The sequence below is a fragment of the Mytilus galloprovincialis genome, chromosome 14, assembly GCF_965363235.1.
Source record: "Mytilus galloprovincialis chromosome 14, xbMytGall1.hap1.1, whole genome shotgun sequence".
Lineage (NCBI taxonomy): Eukaryota > Metazoa > Mollusca > Bivalvia > Mytilida > Mytilidae > Mytilus > Mytilus galloprovincialis.
This window is the reverse complement of record NC_134851.1, coordinates 19,181,933-19,195,430: the sequence shown is the minus strand read 5'-3', so window position 1 is coordinate 19,195,430 and position 13,498 is coordinate 19,181,933. Positions and strand designations below refer to the sequence as shown.

General features: G+C 31.7%; 1 long non-coding RNA gene across 1 annotated transcript; it reads right to left on the bottom strand.

Moving 5' to 3' along the window:
* Positions 1 to 785: 785 nt before the first annotated feature.
* LOC143059150 (uncharacterized) lies at positions 786 to 11,849 on the bottom strand. Its single transcript, XR_012973405.1, has 3 exons — positions 11,734 to 11,849; positions 3,360 to 3,754; positions 786 to 1,567 (listed from the first exon to the last, which is right to left on the bottom strand). It is a non-coding gene; the product is annotated as an uncharacterized LOC143059150 (long non-coding RNA).
* Positions 11,850 to 13,498: the final 1,649 nt, after the last annotated feature.

Here is a 13,498-nt window from a genome sequence, read left to right as displayed (position 1 = left end):
ACTATACAAATTAAGAGTTGAAAAATCCTGTAATAAAGTTGTTTTTTTTAAAGTAAAATTGAAATAACATAATTCAAAACACCAACTGGAATATTAAAAAAGAGAAGTTTATAAAAATGACAAAACCAAAGCCTCGCCCATATCAATAAACAGAACGTCAAGAAATCAATTGGCATATTCCTGACCTGGTACTATTGATATAAATTGGAGATTTTAGTGCATGTTTTTTTAGTGATATGCAGTAATAAAAAACTATGACCTAATGATTTATTAGCTATGCATAAATTACGTTCAATGAAACATAAACTTCACAGCTTCATATTTCTATATTCACTACAGATCTGGCATAGCAGACTAGTTTGGGAGAATATAAACCCTGTAAGAAGGGACAGTAGTTGTCGTTTGTTTATGTAATATATACGTGTTTCTCGTTTCTCGTTTTGTTTCTATAGATTAGACCGTTGGTTTTCCCGTTTGAATGGTTTTACACTAGTAATTTTTGGGCCCTTTATAGCTTGTTGTTCGGTGTGAGCCAAGGCTCCGTGTTGAAGGCCGTACTTTAACCTATAATGGTTTACTTTTTAAATTGTTATTTGGATGGAGAGTTGTCTCATTGGCACTCACACCACATCTTCCTATATCTATTCAATTATATCAGAAAAAGTCTGTTCGATAAGATTGTGTGGAATTGAAATTTAAAACAGTCAACTTTATTTAAAAGAATCACCAAAAACAAAACATTATCTTTTCAAACATGCATATAGTTTCATCAAACTCCACAAATATTGAGCTCCATTTTTATTTTTATTTGCTGTAATACAAAAGTAATATGTTCTTAAATTATTGAAAGTGATCTAAGTATAAACACAAAACGATCATATAAGAAATAGAGGCGACATGATGATTGATGGTTTCAAAGTAGTTTAGACAGCCGATCCACAGTGTGTCCCTCATATGTTCAGAGACTCTAATCTGCTGGCCTACATTATATCGAAAACAGTTTATACCAGCAATATTCAGAACAAATTGACCTACATATAAAAATTTCATCCAGGTTTTTTTTAATTGTTATTGGAAATGTGCTCTTATGCAAATGCTTGAAAGTGTATAAATTCTCATATCGATTTACTTAGATCGGGATCAACAGCTAGTTACTCTCTCATATATGATTTTAACCATTCGCCAACATCTTCTAAACCAACATATCTCCGACGTTGATGGTTTTCACCTGCATATGACGTGTTCTCAAGATGAACCTTTACCACAGAATCGTACACGTCATCGATATCTTCGCACCGTCTAGAAAAAATATCAAGTTTTGTATTTTGAGATATTGCTTCAAATTTCGGACTTTTTGTCAAAAGTTTATATTTTGTTCGAGATGCAACATTGATGCATGCTTTCAGGTAGCCATCTAACTTGTACTTTTCCGCTTCAAGAATTTTTTCGATAATTTCTGCTGTTGAAATGCACGAAACACCCTTTGCGAGGAACTTATCAATTCTTTTCTTTAAATCATCAGTTTGATATTCATCAGCTAAAGGCAGGATGTCGCGAACAGTGTGCCCTGAAAAAAAATTCAATTATTCCTCAGAAAATTCAACACACTTATAATTTGTATTTGAACATACATTGTACACTTATATGAAATACTGTAAATTCAAAAATTATTGCGTGCATTTATTATTGCGGTTTTGTCATTATAGACTAATATGCGATTTCAGTTTTTGTAATATTGAGAAAAATCCTATTAAAGTCATATACTAAATTTTCAAAATTCGATTTAAATTTATGCCATTTTAGCCCTGTCTAAATTTTCGCAATAATAAAAACATCGAAATAATTTCTGAATTTACAGTACATTTGTTTAGCCAAGAACATTTATATTTGTCAAGGGCGACTTCCAAAGGGAATATTTTTTTTCGAGGGTTAAAAAATCTACATATCTTCCTAGGAAAAGGAAATACATGTTTTATTCCAGTGTCTATACTTTGTTTATTGCTAAGTACCTGAACATTTAATATTAGTTTACACACATCTATCATATTTGTTTTGATTTTACGTCTGAGATAATTTTGAATACTGTGAACGGTGTACGTAGTAACTTTATAACGCAATTTAATGACATACGATACAGTTTGTAACCCGTGGTTTTAAATCAAATTTCAACCGATCTGTAGGCGAGAACAGATTTTTCACTATACTATAGTGAGGAGAAATGTTTTTCTCGCACCGGTCAGGAAGTGTGAAAATAGCACAAGCGTTGGAGAAAGTAGAGGCCAATGCAATCGTTTCCATGCTTATAATTAACTATGAGTCAAACATTGCCTTTTTACCAATATATGTGACAGTTTGCCGTTGCAAAAAAATAACTTTTTACGTTAGCGATGTCATTATCTCCCCAAAGATTGATAATGCCTTTTCGAGGGGTACCAATCTGCTCTATCACCCTCTGAGCTATGCGTTATTTTTATTTATTATACTGAATGCCCTATCCTTCCTATCTTTTACAGATGAATTTAAATTAAAGAACTTGATATGACGTCAAGTACGGAACAACGTGTAAAGTCGAACATGCAAGTTCGAACGTTCAGAGTGTATTTTGATACTCAGAGGGGGGTATGACAGTTTGTTCTCTTTCACTTTATTGGACTCAACCTGTAAAATATTGATTTAGCAATCAAATTTAGCATACAGTTGAATAACAACTTTCATCATCTTTTTCTTTCAATTATATTTAAGAGGTTTGGGGTATTTGTTAATGATACACCATTCCATTGACCACAAATAACAAAAATACATCAGAAGGACAACATAAGGTTTCAGTAAAAGACAGAACTTTGTGTCAACCTCTGATAGACTGTTGATGCACATATTATTGAAGTTATATTTGCATGAATGATGTAGTCCATTTAAAGCCACACGAATCACATTATAGTCTTTGCGAAAGTCAGATAGCAATGCCATTTGAAAGAGGAAGCCACATTTGTCGTAAGGTATACAGCCATGGAGTACGGACATATGTTTTGACAAAATAAATAGTTTTGTTGTTCATATTACGACTGCATATTTGTATTTTTGTCTGATCGAATTCCCATATTAGCCTTTCAAACTATATATTTTGTTTTGCTTGCCTTTTCAAAATGTGTCCATGTATTGTAATGTATTACACCAAGTAAATACCTTAATGATTAATGACAACCACAATTGTTGTGTTATCGAAACAAACAAGTTGCAATAAGCATGATAAGGCAATTTTAATATTCCATTAGGTATTTCCAGTTAGTCAGTAACAGAAATTTCTTGAATCTGAGTCTGCTGAACAGCTGTGAACATAAAACGGCTATATATGTATTTACCTGTAATTTTGTCATCGAATCCTGGAAGCAGGCAGCGTAGAAAATAAACAAAGTGACTTAGTTTTTTATTAGGTAAAGGTATTTCTTTTAACGATCCTTCCCGAAAATTGGGACTAAACATTGCTTCAAACACAGGCGACACGGCTATAAGATGTTTCTTTTTGACATGGAGCTTACTTTGACCAAATACTAATGCAATATCTTGTTTATTGAAAGGTGAGGCCAAGTCTTTCTCATAGTTTGTCAACTCTTCTAAATTTTCCCCTGATTCAGTTGACCCTTCAGCCTCACTGCTAGAGTCAGTCCGTGGACTTAATTCTTTTTCTTTTTGTTTGCGTTTACGGCTGCCTTGAGTCGGTTGTTCCATATCACCAGCACTTCAGTTAAATGTATTCCTGGAAATATACCGTGTATATCAAACTTAAATTATAAGATATCAATATTGCGCAAATGAAGAATATTGCACGTGTATATGTTAATTTATTACATAGAACACATCTGTCGTCCAAAATTTCATCATGGAACTAAGTTTATTTTGTTTCGGCTATTTACTGACAATATCATATAAAAGCGACGCTTTTGATGTAGCCGAAACCTTGCAAAACACTGTAATTTTACTTTCAAATATATTGATGATGTCCTTTAACTGCATTACTAATATTTCAGTCAAAACTTGCATCTAAATCCAAATGAGCTTGTAATAAAGGATTCTACTCTTTCTAGAAGGACTGCTGCAAACCTTGAGCTTTCAACAATATTGACACAGACGGACGACTTCACACTAAAATATATGTCAAAGAGGACGATTTCAACTTATCAATTATCAATTTGCCTTTTCTCGACGGAAAAATATATCACGATGTTTACATATCAGACCATTACAGGCCTAGGTCATGATATCAGCCGGAGAGCCGAGAGTGTCGACTGAGGATTTTGACCATGATCTGATAAGGTTCTGATATGAAATACTGTTTAAAACTTTTTATCATATGTTTAGTAGTAAATACAGTAGTTTTGCATATGTGATAAATAGCCTGCTGTTTAATCCATATCGCGCAACTTTGATGCGCACCCTTTATCGCATACCCTTTATCACACCCCTACCCTTTATCGCATACCCTTTATCGCACCCCTACCCTTTATCACACCCCTACTTTTTTTTTTTTTTTTTTTTTACATAAAGTCAGTTTTTGGTTTTTTTGCTTATGAAAAATTTTCCTCAATTTTTTTTATGACGTCATTGTTTGGTATGTGACGTCACGAACGTCGTTTTCATATTGTATGTGACGACAAGAACGTCATTTTTTTCTTAATTTTTGGCACACTAAATGCAACTATAAAAAATACAAAAATAAACAAAATATTTTTAAAACAACAGCACGTAAATTGTAAGGTAACCAAGGTGCTTCGGATTAGTAATTGAGCAGTTCTTTTTTAAGGCCTTTAAAACAAGACAAAAGTAGAACTGAAGGTAACCCAGTGCTATGAACCAGAAAACAGTTCATATAATACTTTTCTGTTGAAACATATGATAAAGCGTATAATACATGGCAAAATCCGTATCACATGCCGTATCACCCTCGACCAATATCATCCCTCGGGCCTAAAGGCCCTTGGGCTGATATTGATGTCTCGGGATGATACGACATATGATACGGATTTTGCCATGTATTATTCTCTATATAAAATTCATTTAATGTATTATTAATTTAGCTTTTCTTAAAAGTGTATTTTCCTGATCCATATTTTTTTTTATATTCTACTTAGTTATATTTTTCACTTAAAAGTACTTCTTGGGTAAATTCCCCGAAATATGCAGAATGACGTCAAAATGTTTGCGATAACTTTAAAAGATGCATGCGATATTGACCAGGAGCAGATGCTATAAACCGGAAGCAGTTGATAACGAAAGTCATATCACACGGCTCAAACAAATCTTGAAATTTAATTAATTAATATATGTAAAAAATAGTCTTATAAACATGATAAAGGGGTACAATTATACCATAATTTTCTTCAAGTATATGCTTGAATGTTTTATTTTCAATAAATTATCTATGGCAAAATGCAACCCAAAGTGTACCGTCTCTTTTTTATTTGGTCTTTTGCTATAGTGCTGTTTGGTTCTTGTATAATTGCCTTATATCCACACATAATTTTATTTTTATAGTTTAACCTCGTCAAATGTTCACGAGTAGGTTTAGACAGTGAATAATGTTTTCTGTAATATTGCAAGCTTTTTGTTCCTTATTGTAGGGACTTTTGTAGAAGATGACATATTTTCATAGTCTATGTCGAATCTATTCATTTTTTTCTAGACTTGGGGACGATTTGGATCTTGATGCATCTTTTTTGTCTATTGATTGTCCATTGGCGTTAAAAATATTCACACGATTTTGAATAAGTACCGTACGTCAGAGAAATTTTGTGTTCTGCTCACAAATTCAAAATCATTTCAATGCAAAGTAAAAAGCTCCTTTTTGAGTGACAGTCTGTCTAAGAATCAGGCAGTGGTGAAAACATGACCAAAAAAACCCACCCAATTTGACATTGTTTTCAGTTCATAATATGTAGTTATGCACAAAAATAACATTCATTTTCGTGTTCTGTTCTGGTAACAGAAGATACAATTTGGTTGAAATGAACTAGAAATTAACGAATAAAAGGAGATAACTGAGGATGATGGTAAGTATTAAATAGCATGATTAGCTCAGTGGGTTTTTTCTGATCATGTTTTGATTGTTACCTAAATTGCCTGATTTTTACATGGACTGGCACCTAATTTTGATTAACTAGAAGTGTATTCTAGAAAGTAAAACATTGACTAATTTGTTATTTGGTAATAAAGAAAAGACAAAAACAAAAACAAAACGACATGAAGACATACAACTTCATTCAAAACACAAATCTAAAAATTAAAAACTGAGCAACACGAAACCGACAAAAAAACGGGGATGATCTATTATGGTGCTCAAAAAGAGATCATTTCTCCGGTTGAAGAATACAATTCCGAAAAAAGAACACCAAACTATCTCTCTTCTTTGAATAAAAGGGTACTTGAGTGATATTATAAAAAATCTGGCAAATAACGGAAACACGGTGGCTGTGGAAAGTAAAAATTCAATTGAAATATGTGAACGAACAGATCCATAGAATGGGGACATATCGATTAACCAATAGAAACAGGTGAATCGTTAAATAAGATGAATACAGAAACTTATAAAAAATATTATGATTTTGTAATGTTGATTTAAAAAAATATGCTTCATGTAAATTATTGAAAAAATAGGGTCTTTTCAGAAAGTATTTCAAGTTTTAACCTAAAAAAGAAATCAAACTAGATAGCTGAATTCTCAAAATTAAGAAAAACAATCAGAAAAGAACGGTTTAAAATATTAAACGAAAAATATTTAAGACATACCACAGTTTCAGAAAACAACTCGCTGTGTATTAGTGAAAAGAATAATCAGAAGCATGAACTAGGAAAAAAAATGAAAGCAAATGTATATAATTCTAATAGAATATGATAAAGACATTTCCAATGAGAACCAAGATATTTAAATGTAAACATACACAAATTGAAGCTCAATATGTATATTTGCACACATTTTTTCATAACTATATAAAAGAGGATAAACAGAAAATGAGCTGATGGAAACTTTAACGTTTCATTCGTTCAAACAAAAGAAAATAAGCTTTCTATCTAATTATGCTAAATGTCTTTTTTGTTACCTTACAGAAGACTATGAACACTTTTAAGATGAGTTTTGGCGGAAAATATAAAATTTATTTGAAAATTTGTAGACATGTTTGTAATCTGGGATTTTAAAATTGACGATGCACATAATTATTATGAAATACTAACAGTATTAAGTATATATAAGAAGATATGGTATGAGTGCTAACGAGACAATTAGCCATCGAAGTCAACATTTGTAAAAGTAAATCATCATAGTTCAAAGTACGTTCTTCAACATGGGGCCTTGTCTTACACCGAACAGCAAGATATTACGGGTTCCAAAATGACTAGTGTAAAACAATTAAAACATGGAAACAAACTGTTTTTTTTATGATTACAGAGAATTGGTAATAATCTGTATATTAAAACTAGAAAACACTTATGAACCACATCAACAAATTACAACAACTGAACTACTGGTTCCTGACGTAGGACAGATGCAAACACATGTAGCGGGTTTAAACGTGTTGATAGATACCAATTGTAACCTTTACCTGTAACAATAGTGTAACATACAACATGGAAAGATACACTATAAACATGATAAAGTAGTAATTGAAATGGCTCAACTCAATCAAAAGACATATTAACACAAACAAGTGAGCATACACTTAACGAATAGATTTGATCTGTGACTCAATGTAGATACAAAATCAATACGATAAAGGGGTGAGATATTAACAGTATAGAGATAAGCATGACCTTAGACAAAATGCCGCCAAATAAAAAAATGAACACAGGTAAATGCAAATAATTCTGTTGTAAGGTATATAATACTGGAATATCTTTTTACAAAATAAAGTACTTTAAAGAGTTCCGTGTACTTAGACGATTTTTTTGTTAAACAATTTCAAATGAATTTGAAATCCTTTCGTAAATTTTTCGGACCCTTTCCTTTTCACGAATATGACCCAACTAATTAGACTATTTACTGGGTTTGTGAAAACATGAGGTTTTGAATTGTGGCCCATTTAACTTTTCAAGGTAGCTAGTGTGTAATACTATACATTGTTGGATAGCGGACGATTAATATATCATTCATAGTGTGGTTTTAGGAACATTTATGTAATGTATGTAATATAAACTGTTTTGTATGACAGTCCGTATTTTCATTTCCATACCAAACATTGGTCCAGGAATCAATTTCAAATTAATGTTGTTTTTTTTTGTCGCACGAACTTTGCGATTAAGTTTGACGAGAAACTGAAGCACCAATTTTGTATTTGACAATTTAGTAGATTAATGTCAACGGTTTCTGAAAAGGTATCACTCAAAGGCATTGAAATTATGGTTTGAACCATATTTTGGGGTAATATGTGACATTTTCAACCCCCTTCTTGCAATGTTTTATGGTAAATAAAGCAGAATGTTGCCATGGATACACAAACAAAAAAATATATCACCATCTTATCTTTTGAAAATCAAATCTGTGGAAGATACTGATAACATACATTTGTACATGTATGACACAAACAGTTAGGTTAATGTATCAGAAAGCCAGAAAAAGAAGATGATAAAACATTTTGTGGTTCAATCTTTATTTAATTTTCTAACTGCTGAGTGCTTCATGAGCAAGACGACGGGTGCCGTATGTGGAGCAGGATCGGATTATTGTTCCTTAGCACCTGAGATCACCTTAAGTTTTTCTTGGGGTTCGTATTTTTTATTCTGTATTTTACTATGTTGTCTTTAATGTTATAGTATATGTGTGTCTTTTTCTTTTAAGCCATGGCGTTGTCAGTTTATTTTAGATCTATGAGTTTAACAGTCCTTCTGTTATCTTCCGACCCTCTTTTGAAATGAAGTGTATCTGTATGCATCCCCAATATGTATATACTTTCATCAAAGGTTGAACTGAGGAAATTTAAATCCTATTTACGGTTTGATTTCTAAATTGTACGTACACATTCCTTTCGTGACTAATACCTCATAGTTTATGTTAATCATAGAAAAACTAAACAAACGTGACAATTCCAGTGTACCCCCTGAAATCATTGAACAGGAAATTCCTATGAAGAAATTATATTTATACATTATCGCATAGATAAGGCTATGGTTTATATAATTAGATTTAACTGTCAGCTATATCGCTACAGCATAAATCAAGTGGCGTTGGGCCAAACTTTTATAACCTTTTACGACTTGCTACAGAGGATAACGTAAACATACCAGGTTACATCAGAGAAATATAAAACTTATAGCGTACTCAAAATTGTTTGTCATGTGTTTAATTTTGAAAGTTAATCATCTGCTATGACCACTACGTCTTAATGTATTGTATTTCGTAAGAACTTGAAAGGATAATAATTTGACAACAACGCCTTGAAATACGCAATATTCTTGAAGGCCACACTATTGGAAGCTAGAAAAAAAATGAACGATTTACGACATAATTTCTCTCAGCCTTGATAAATGACAAATTCAGGAATTACAGTACATATTTAACGTAAAAGTTGTTCCTACGCTCAACTTTCCATATATGTACAATATTAAGGTATTGTTGGTTACAAATTAAAGCTGAATGACTTTTACAAGAGTCATGTTCATCCCATATAATTTTTGTCTTTTCATTTCTTAGATATTGTATCTTTTCAATCACTTCAAAAAAATGAATTTATATGCAGTTTGTGCTTGTAACTGAGAAAAATCACAAAGGAGTAGGTGCAGTAAGACCCTTTTTTGACCTCAAAATGTAGCAGTTTTACAAAATTGTTTAAATGTAAACTTTTAGTTATTTATTGGACAGTAGAATGCTTCTGCTACATAAAATATGGGCTGTTTTGGACAATTCATTGCACAAATATCGGGTACTAGCACCATAAAGTCATGCTAAATTACTGAAATCTTCACAATTCTAGCGTTTTAGTTACACTTTAGACGGTTTTCGTGTTAAACGAAAGTGGCCGCATTCGTGTTCATCCTTAATATTGGAATGTAAGTTGTATTTAATTATAATACATATCATATATTAAGGCTGATGATGAACACGAATGCGGCCACTTTCATTTTTTACAAAAACGTCTGAAAAGTGACATTTTCCGGCATATTTGATACATTTTTAATATTTGAGCTTGAATCGGATTGTTTTTAATGACTAAAGCAGTTGAAATCTTTCAAATAAACTGATTGATTCAAATGTAATAGACACTTAAGTGTTTAAAAAGTGGTCAACATTTTCCGTCAGATGAACCTGACATTTGAGGCCAAAATCGGTCCTTACCGGACCTACTCCTTTATAAAATTGACAGCATGGTGAATTTAAAAAAGCATCAATATATGATAAAACTTTCTTATATTTACGTCAACCTTTAGCTTTTTTTTAAGTTATATTCAGATTGGTCCACTTCATCGTTATAAAAAGTATGAGAAAACAAATAATTGAGAACTGTGATTTTTTTCACGGTAATAGCGTAAAAATGGATGAAATATGAGGAAAAAAAAAATCAAAATTGGGTATATTTAAAAGGCCGTAGCAAAAACAAATAATTTGGAACTGTGATTTTTTTCTTCACCAATATTGTGTCACAGTCATATAAACCCCAAAATCAGGTCAAAAACCTTGCAACATAAAGGTAGATACCACAATTGGAGGGGAGATAACTCAGATAAAGTAGTTTCAGTAATAGGAAGTACATGTATCGTGAATTAACCTATTTTAGTGTATTGCAAGAATTTAAGTACGGTGACCTCATTGTTTCTTTTTCTTATTTGACTGTAACTTTTTTGGATTCTTTTTGTAGACGAAACGCGCGCCTGGGTAATATACAAAATTTAGTCCTGGTATCTATGATGAGTTTGTTTACTACTACAACTGGGTCGATGCCACTGCTGGTTGAGATTATTTCTCCGGGAGTATCACCAGAGTGTATCACCAGCCCAGTAGTCAGCACTTGTGCTGACATGAACTATCATTGATATAGTTATATTAATAAATTAACTGTTCACAAAATTTTGAATTTTTGAAATACTTTTCTACCTCAGGCATAGATAACCTTAGCAGTATTTGGCAAAACCTTAAAGAATTTTGGTCCTCAATGCTCTTCAACTTCGTACTCTATTTGGTCTTTTTAACTTTTTTTGGATTCGAGCGTCAGTGATGAGTCTTTTGTAGACGAAACGTGCGTCCGGCGTATATACAAAGTTTAGTCCTGGTATCTATCATGATCTATGATGATTTTTTTTATAAGAGCTATCATCTCGCATTTTAGCTTTATATTCTATGGTGTATTTTTTTTAATTTTATTATACAAAATTCAATGCATAATCATTTACAAATCTGATAAGTTTGCACAACCTGCAACGTTGGAAATAAGATGATGTTTGTAAATGTTCTATTATAAGTGACATTTCAAGTTCACATTTTCTTCTCTTTGCTTCTGTCATTTATAAATGGGAAAATGTAACCTAAATAAATTCATGTTTTGGAAGTTTTCTAGTGTCTAGCAAAATGCAGTCATAGTTTGATATCCCATTTAACGTTTTTTTTGTAATTTTACAGATTTGTTCTACTCCAATGTATTCCTATCTCCCAAAAAACAAACCATAGAAAACTAAACGTAAAAATACCACCTGAATCCTTATTTCATCTAAGAAAACTAAATCTAATAACTAAGAAAATACATAGATTGTACCTACCACACAAGTTTTATTTCTGGTTACAGACGAATAAACTGTTTTCAATCCTGAAAATATAGTCTCATGTGATTGATACTGTCATGTGATTTAAAATCAATTTTACGTTACATTTTTATTATCCGTCAGAACAAAATCAATACAACAAAATGCTGATAATCAAGTATAAATAAATTGTGATTACACAAAGTGTACAAACCAGTATCTCAATTACTTGATAAAGTTCATTTGATAAGAAGTATAACTACGGTTCACGGTAATTTGTTTTATGATGACAATAAGGTCATAAACAGTTGCTTTCTTTTTTGTAATTTTCTCTCCGGTAGACAGTTGCTTCATTCTGCGTTTATCTAATCACTAACAATTTTTTTTAGTCTTGTTTTTGCGATTTGTTTATTTATGCGAAGTAATATTCATACCATTCTATTTTTTTGAACAATTTGACATTTTCCCTATTTGTTACATCAATATCGTCTCAGAAATATTATTTGAACAATGTTTTGTCTAATACTTACCTTATTGGTCTTTTTTTTTAATGCAGAGGCAATAAGATTCAGCTCAATTCAATATCTGTCGAAAAAACACACCAGATGCGTAATCCAAATAGATTATAATAGTAAACTGATTGTAAAAACAAATCATATAAACTTACAATATATATTAGTCCGATAAACCTAGTGAACTACAATAGTATATCTATTGGTATTGTTCTCAAACACATCAAACGAATAGATGATCTCTCATAGTCACTTGATTGATTTTGATATGTTTAATGATAAAAAAGTAAAAATAGTTGAACAATTTAGAATCAAGTCATTGTCCTTTTTCGTATGAATAAGTTCTTTTTATCATTGATATTTAATTGAAAAAGTACGTTCCTGAGAAATTTATATAGAAAAGAAGATATGGTAGGATTGCCAATGAGACAACTCTCCACAAGAGAATTAATGTCACAGAAATTAACAACTTCAGAGTGAAGATCATACAACATAGTCATATATAAAAGGCCCCGAAATGAAATGTAAAACAATTCAAACGAGAAAACTAACAGCCTACTTAATGTTGAAAAAATGAACGAAAAATTAATATGTAACACACAAACAAACGACCACCACTGATTTACAGGCTTCTGACTTGGGACAGGCATAAACATACAGAATGTGGCGCGGTCAAACATGTTAGCGGGATCCCAACCCTCCGCTTACCTTGGACAGTGGTGTAACAGTACATCATAAGAACGAACTATAAAAATCAGTCGAAAAGGCCTAACTCAACAGAAGGATCAACATACAATACTAGTACTACAAATAAAAGTTGATTCTGTACTAATTTATAGAAAAAAATAAACCACTATATAGGAAATTTTCAATTTACAACATCAGATGAGTATGGACCAACAGCATCAAAAATCAATATTTGTGTACACTGTTAACTTTCTAATAATTGTAACAAATGCCCTCCTTCCTTATTGCAGAATTTGCAGTTTTTACTTACAAAAATATTTCATTTGTTTAATATGACGCCAATTATGTTATTCCCTGATCATAATTTCTTCTTTTAAATTTCCTCTGGTTATAAAGCCACATTCTAGACAATGGTTAGGAATATTGCAAATGTTAACTGAGAAGATGGTCTATATTACAGTCGTATTTATTAGTCAGTGCAATAGCAATCCGTAGGTTTTGCATATACGTTACACTTTAGTGGGGTTTGTGTTGTTTATTCTTTGGTTTTCTTTTTTTCTTTTTTTTTCCAAGTAAATATCTTT